This window comes from Falco naumanni, chromosome 1 (assembly GCF_017639655.2).
Source record: "Falco naumanni isolate bFalNau1 chromosome 1, bFalNau1.pat, whole genome shotgun sequence".
In the NCBI taxonomy this organism is placed as follows: Eukaryota; Metazoa; Chordata; class Aves; order Falconiformes; family Falconidae; genus Falco; species Falco naumanni.
The window spans coordinates 50,270,899-50,278,835 of NC_054054.1; the positions used below are offsets into that span (position 1 = coordinate 50,270,899).

The window sequence follows — 7,937 nt, forward strand, 5'->3', positions numbered from 1 at the left end:
CCTTCCCTTCTTCTTCCATGGACTTTCCAGGGTTATCAGGTTTGCACACCCAGCAAGAGGGATGGTCAAGCTATTACATTTATCAAAAAAAATTATGCAAGCTGACAGGAGTTTCTTGCAGCAGTAACAACCAAAGTGCAGAAGAGGGCATGACAAAGAGCTCAAAATAGAGTGTTGTTATCAATGAAGCTTTGTCTGTTCATGTCGACTGAGAACCTGTGCTCCAGAAGAAAGGAAACAGAGAGGGAAAGGCTGGAATTCCCTAGCAGGCAGCTAAAGTAAAGTAAGACATACCTCTAACAGAGCTACTTAGGAAGTACTTCAGTAAGTACGCCTTAGTCCAGTAATTGCAGCAAGCATTCTGATAGCAGTAAATAGATTACTCAAAAGCAACAGCAATTCTTGGGGAAATGTGATTGCGAGAATGAAAGCTATCATCTAACTCTTTTGTGTTATTTAGCATGTATCTTCCAAGTTGTACATGACCTGCATTTTCAAAGAGGAGAATAACTACTTCACCAAACCCAGGGAGAAAAAAGCAGTTTGAGAGACTTGCCCATTAACATGTAGCATAGTGGTTTGCAGATATCCAGATAGGCTTGATTAAATGAATTAATTACCCTCAGCTCCAAGACTTTAACTATCAGGTTTTTTTGACTGGCATTTAGTTTGCACAGGAGGCCCAACACTTCCACTAAGCCTAGAGTTTTTATGTGTACTGGAGACTTAAGACTCCCAAAACTTAAGACTGATGTGTCTGCAAATATACAGAAAAAACCACAGGTATACAGTTGTAGAGGTAACAACACATAATGCATCTCACAGTTCCTTGCATGTCTTGGAAACAGCAAAAATTATATTTGTTTTAGAAATAAAATTATAATCAGTGACAGTAGGTCAGTTGGACATAATTTAATAACTTCATCTGATATTATTCATTTCCAGGATTAGCATACTATATTGAGAAAGTCTATCTTTTTTTTAAAGTAGCACACTTGGCTGACGCAATCTACCCTTTTAAAATCTCAGAACATTTGTTCCACGTTAGTTACCACCCTAAAGACTGCAGTGACAGGCTCAGATCATAAAAACCATGTTTCTTCTTTTCTGCTGCAGAAAGTCCACCAGCTCACAACAGTGTGGGAGAAGAAAGAGATCTGAAGTTATCTGAATCCTGTCTTGTGACACATGCAAACTGACAGGTGTGGTTGGATATAGCTGCTAGAAAATATAGTACGTTGAGCAATTACAAACTCACTGTTTGTCTCGGGAAAAGAGAATTGTGTAATTAGTAAATCTAACTGAGTTTTACTGATTGAGCAACAATGTTGCCTCTTCAGAAAACTGATGAAAATGCCAACACAAAGTCCATAAATAGGTGCGCTACAGTCCAAATGTGCTTACAGAACGTACTTTGTGTATAGGTACACTGCAGACTCTCACAGCTTGCCTATTTTAAAAAGATGTCAGAAAAAAAAGTCTTATGCAAGTCTACCTTCAATACCCTGTGTGAACAGCCAAAGATCCAGTAGTTCATGCACTAACAGTGAGGATATATGCTTAAGAAAATAAAGGTTGAGAACATGGTCTATTGGCATGCAATCAGCACTGTGCAAGCAATCCTTGATGCTGTCACACATGGGGTGTGACCCACCTTGATGGTCTATACCTTTCCCTGTCTCTTTTTCCATGAAAAAATGCATTCTAGCACCTCACACTCACATTTTGCCATGGGTTAGACAAATTTGTAGCATGCTTTGATGTCTTTGAAAGAACAACCTGAAGTGAAAAGGATAAACCAGTTTATGCAGGTAGACACATTTCCAACAAAATTAGATGGAAGAGGTGAGAAAATCCCTCAACAAACAGCAAAGAATGTAATGTATAGAAAAAGAAAAAAATATGTTGAAGAGTGGACTGCTCTGGAATGGGGTGAATACGCCATGTGCACACTATATCTTTCTCTTTTACCAATGAACTTTGTACAAAGGCGCTTGAAAACCTTTTGCTTAAAGGGAAACCGTAACTAATGGCATCTGCCACAGGAACTGATCAGCATTCACTGAATTGCACACCACAGCTTCAGACACCCTTAACTCCCACACAATAGATCACCAGTGCCTCTCGGGTTCAACTGGTCTCTAGTGTGCCACTAGACTTCAAAACAGGAAGGTTGTTAAGTGACAAGTAAGTCAATTGACAAAAGAACCAATATCAATATACATAAAGCAACTAAACGAAGTGAACTTGGGTCATCTTGCTTACCACCACATGGCCTTCCATCCCTGGAGAATTTTTGATACTCTCAGCTTAACAAGGCACTGATTCTTGTCTCACTCAGGCTCCAGGGGGCAGGACAGGAGCAATCTTTTGTGCCAACAGGGTAAGGGGAGGAAGGAAACACCACAATCTTGAAAAGTCTCATTCAGATACTTACAAAAGGGAAAAGACATAAAGGAAATGAGAAATAAATGTTTAAAACACGGTCTGTAGCCGACTGGAGGATTGAACCAACACAATTTTGTACAGTAAGCAGTGAGAAATTGGTGACTTCAAGACTCAGAGAATCTATTTCAAAGATTTATACAGCATGCTTCATAGCATTTTCCTTTCTCATGGTGTCTTTAACTCTACAACATATAACCAGATAAATGGCCCAACTCGTACTGCTTGTCTTACCCAATAAAGAGTCTTAAGCAGTTTTGAATTTAAGCTAAACAACTGGAGGTGTAAAATAAAAACACATTAGGTAAATCATAACCTCTGACTGGAAGAACCAAGAAACTGAATTCTGAATATGTGTGTCACTCAGTAACCCCAGAAGCCCACCACACCTCAGGAGGTCTCCACTCCAGCCTCCTGCTCAAGCAGACCAGCCTGGGGGCTGACTGATGAGATTGACAGAACAGCTAACTTTTGTTGAAAGTATTTCTGAAGATTTTGGGGTAGAAGGGAGAAATAGGTCCCCAGATGCCCTGACGCCCTGTGGGGAGGCCACAACTGGGGCTGACCCCCTTGACTGTGGCCACATCACCATGGATGTGCCTGGAAATCTCTGTCCCTGCCCCACCAGCTGCAGGATCCCCCTTGGCTCCCAGCTCCCCATCCCATGGGGTGCAGCCACCCCACGCAGTGCCCTGATATTGAGCATTGAAGCTAGGAAAATTTGCATAGACTTAGGCCAAGGCTTTCACTCTGTTATGCTGGAAATAAAAACTAAGTAGCGCTCTGCAGAATTTAAGTATTAATAGAAGGGTTAAAAAGATGACAGTATAACTACAATAAGTAATCAAGTAGCTTCCCCAAAACTGGGTGCAAAGATTATAGCAAGGTCTATAGTTCAAGTTCTAAGAAAAGTTTCAAAGAGAAAGAATTGCTTTTAAAAATTAATTTTTAAAATACATTGTAAAATAAGTTTCTAGATCATAGAGGGTATTTTAAATAATGAAAAGAACTTAAAGCAACTTGAGTCTGGTTCATCAACGATTGACAATACATGCTGTAGTGCAGAACAACATCTCTACTTACTGATTCACATTAGTAATTTACCCAAAGGTAATAAAATAAACCTTTATTTTGTAGGTTGGTTACATTATGAGACCAGTAAAAAGCAGGTAGATGTGTTCCAGGTTTTCTGGGGCAAGGTATCTAGTCTACTTATAAATGGCATTTATGAATTACAAAAACAAAAAAAGAAAATTGGCAGTATGTTTCTTTTTAAGAAATATTTCAATTATTGAACAAATATCACGTTCATAGAAAAACAGTTGCACTTCTATAACAGGCAACTTTAATGAGTCTATTTACATAAAAATGCTTGATTCTCAGCTTCAAACCACACCAGTGCCTTCTTTCAAGTCCCCTGTTGGGCATCCAATTAAAAGGAAGTATTATGAAAAATACTCACTGTTTTATTCATTTGAGTCTTATTCTAGGACTATTCCCTGGCAGTAGTCTTACCTGTTTCCCACTAAATACTCTAGGGCATCCATTGCTGATAAACAGATACATGCATCCCACCTCTGACCCTATTTCAAAGAGCATGGATTGATTTATGGATTGCAAAATGGTCTAATATTGCTTACAAAATCTCCTACCTGCTATTGCAATGAAGATAAACCAAGAGTCTCCTCCACACAACAGAGGTTGGTTTTTGCCACTTACAAAAGAGATGAAGGTTTAATTTCTTTACTCTCTGACTTTAAATTTAGCCATTCACAGCTATGCAAAGCTAAATACATACCACCCTGCCCTCTCACCAAAAAACTGCTGGGTCCCTATAGAGCCCCTACAGCATGAGCAGAGCAACTAGCGACATTCACACCATCCCAGGTGACAAGAACCACCACCTCTCTTGTAGGAAGGCTGCTGCATCAAGCTTTATTTCAAAGCCAAACAGAACAAACACCAGGACTCACCCCATTTAACATCCCTTGGGTCTGCAGCTTTGTCCTGCAGTCATTTAGGGGATATATCCTTCTCTTTGTAAGAAAAGTTCCTGCAATCCCAGCCTGCTGCTCTCTCTTTTTAGGGGCAAGGCAGAGAGGAAAAATCCTTCTCTGAAGCTCTGTGCTAGCCTAAAACCATATTTAATCAATGGAAAACAAGGTCCTGGGACAGATCCCCAGCATATACGAGTCCCTTCCTGTTCAGCCATGGCACCTCTGCATGGTCCAAATGCAATCATCCTCCCTGTTTTGGTGGTGCTTCTCGTAAGAGCAGCTTGAAGCCAGCCCTTACTATTGGCAGCAGCGCAAACCCCTTCACATTAGACTTGCCTGAGTTTAAACAGCACTGAGCCATGCAGTGAAGACACAGCCCAAAATTCAAGTTCTTCCAGAAGAGCCAACCAGGAACGTAACATTATGATATTCCTTAAATTCCTCAAGAAAAACTAAGACAACACTTTTTTTCAATCATTACTATGGTTATTACCTATACTACTATATTTTAAGATTTAATATTGCCCCAATTCACAAGTAATGGAGGAGGGTCAGAAAAGCAAGAGCTCTGCCAGGTCTGCTCTGGTCTGGTTTGGGTTCTTTCCTGGAGTGTGCAATTGCTTTCAGAGAGATGAACTGCCCATCACTGCTGAAGACGTTGCTTCAGGAAAATCCACAGTGCTTTTAGTCCTTTTATCTCACAGAGGTCACCCTGAAAGCTGCACTCAAGAATCACAACAAAAGCACATCTGATGTAATAAGCTTGGCTACTGAGAAGGAAAACCCCACAAGCTTCAAACAAAACCTCCAGCAAAAGATTTTTGTGTGCCTTGTGGCACATGCAGCCATCAGCAATTTATGACTTCAAAAAAGAGCTAAGGGAAGGCTTCAGGTAAACTGCATTTTGCTATTAAACAGTGACTTGATTTGATTGGGAAAAAGCTACTTTTCTTATTTATAAATTAAGATATGGAAAGTTTACTGTCCTGCTCCTCTGGTAAAGCCTAATTTTTGTACATTCCATTTTATTCCCCAGTTCCCAAATGGAATTGTGCAAATGCTTAACCTGATGCACTGAGCTGAAGTCAATAGCATCATCCAAGCGCTTAATACCAAACGTGACGGTTTAAATTTCTGCCAAAGCAGAACATAGAAACCAACCTGAAATTCAGGTCTCCATTCTTAAGTTTGGATGAAACTTCAAAAGATCCTGGACACTGCAGGATGGAGGGCCTATTAAGACTGTCCTTAATACCTATCTTGGAGACACAAAACAACAAAGCAGTAGAACAGAGAAAGGAGCCCAGGATTTGTACTCCTCTCCATTTCAGACTGTCTTTAATTTCACAGACCTATATGCTAATGGAGTAGTTTGTTAATCTGTTTCAGTCCTGATCCAAATGTGAATGCATACCTTATTCCAGACCTTTGCTGAAGATGCTTAAATTAAGCTGGTGTAAAACATCATGAGAAGCAGAGAGTAACAAAAATGTATCATGGGTTCCTTAAGCCAAACTCTTACTGATTGTACAAGACACTTAAAAAGCTGAAAACCTGATTAAAAAAAGATGCATAATGATGTCATATAAGCAGTATATTTTTCATGACTGAACTCTCTTAAAAATTTGTATTAGCCCAATTTTACAATTTCAGTGTATGAAAATACATACTGCAGTCTCTGTGTACATGCTGTGTAAAGCTATCTGACACATAAATACGACTTTCTGAGGTAATAAAAAGCAATCATTTCCAGAGGAGCTGATGTTGCCCAGCACCTGTGGGAGATGAGTTACATGATCCACAGGATCACCTCCCTGGAGCTCCAAGAGCCTCTCACCCCTTTTCCATGGCTTTCTAACTAAAGCCTAGAGTAAGATGTCTTTTCTAAATACCAAAGCCTGGTCTGAGAAGGAGATGGGTAAGGGGTGCTAAGCAGGACCTTTTTATTAGCAGTGGTTTTAAGACGGAACACTGTTACACACTGCAATGATGTACCACAGCAACAGCGTATGAGCAGGCTTGAAATATCCAAATGTAAAGCAAGTTTATGATCTAAATATTCCTAAGCAAGCAAAAATCTTGAAAAAGAAATTTATAGACATTTCAAAATATTGTTTTCCAATATGCAGGCCAAAACTTTCAACCTTACCACAAGCAAAAAATTACTGCATTTAGTAAAAATATTTGTTCATAACTTGCTGGTAACAAATACCAGCAGCTCTTCTCCTTTTCTTCTACCAAAATATCAATTGTTTGCTAAGGGAAAACATGTGCAAGGAAAACATCTGAATCCCTATTAAGAAAAGTGCAGAGTATTTCACTTTCATAGAAAAATGTTGACAAATGAGCTATTCCTTGAAAAGATTTATAAATCAGCTAGAGATTTTTGTCACACCAGGCCTAAAACAATGTTACCACGCTTTGAGCAGCTCAGGAATGCTTTTGTTTGAGCACAGAACTTTTCTAAACATACTGAAGCTCTGCTAACAGCCACCAGTCTTCAAGTAGAAGCCCTTGGAGAGGTATTACCCTGAAAGCCATTTATCTTTTACTTCAATTTGCAAGCAAACACCAACACAGAGAGCCATTAGAGAACAAGTGCTCTCTGGATGCTGAAAATCAATGGAGGAAAATTAAAAATCAACAAAGCTCTCACATATAGCCTTCTAAATGAAATGGCTTGTGATCCAGTCAATCCTTGTTAAGAGGAGAGTAAAATAAATTCTTAATCAAGGATGAGCTCTAGTGACGCTTCTTACCATATTTATATTGCATCTCTAGCTGCATTCTGTGTCACAAGGATATAATCTGATAATAAAGACACTCATAGTGCATAGAACAATTGAAGTATTTTCAACACTCTCTTTCTAGTGGCAGACAAAAGGTTTAGCCTCCGAGAAAGGTAACAACGAGTGAATGAAGTGACACAAGTAAACATAGCAGAAGTTTAGTACAACATTTTGATAGGTACCCTACCCTTTCACTTACATCCCGAAGAGTAAAACCACCTAATTTACATATTTTTTCTTTTTTTTTTTTTTTTTTTTTTTTTACAGTATTCAGCTAGTTACCAGTTGCTTCAGGTCAGCTTTTAAAGCAGCACTGGAAGCAGCGCTTTGCCTGTGATGTCTTCCATGTTACTCACAGCCGCGGAAAAGTAAAAAAAGTAAAAAATATTTTAAATATTTGTCTATGCTGCCTTACCTATTAATCACTGTCACCCTCGACCAAGACAAACCACTGCTCCTGAGAATGTGACATTTCCAGGAGAGAAGCCCGCCTCAGGTGTGCGCAGGCTGATGGTCTGTTACCTCAGGTGGCCGCGTTGCAGGGAACAGCTAAAAGGCTGTGCAGTATTAGAGGGGTCGAGATGGAGGTAGAGAGGTGGTTACAGACCCATGATCCTGTAGTGGGCACCACAGAGAATGAGGCACCTTGGACCCTAGTGACCCACAAAAAAGGACTCTGCTTCAGTCTCCACCCTCCAGCATCACG

General features: G+C 39.8%; 1 protein-coding gene across 4 annotated transcripts in view; it reads right to left on the reverse strand.

Moving 5' to 3' along the window:
• Positions 1-7,937, reverse strand: part of SORCS2 (sortilin related VPS10 domain containing receptor 2) — a 579,012-nt gene that overhangs the window by 234,120 nt on the left and 336,955 nt on the right. The window lies entirely within an intron of this gene.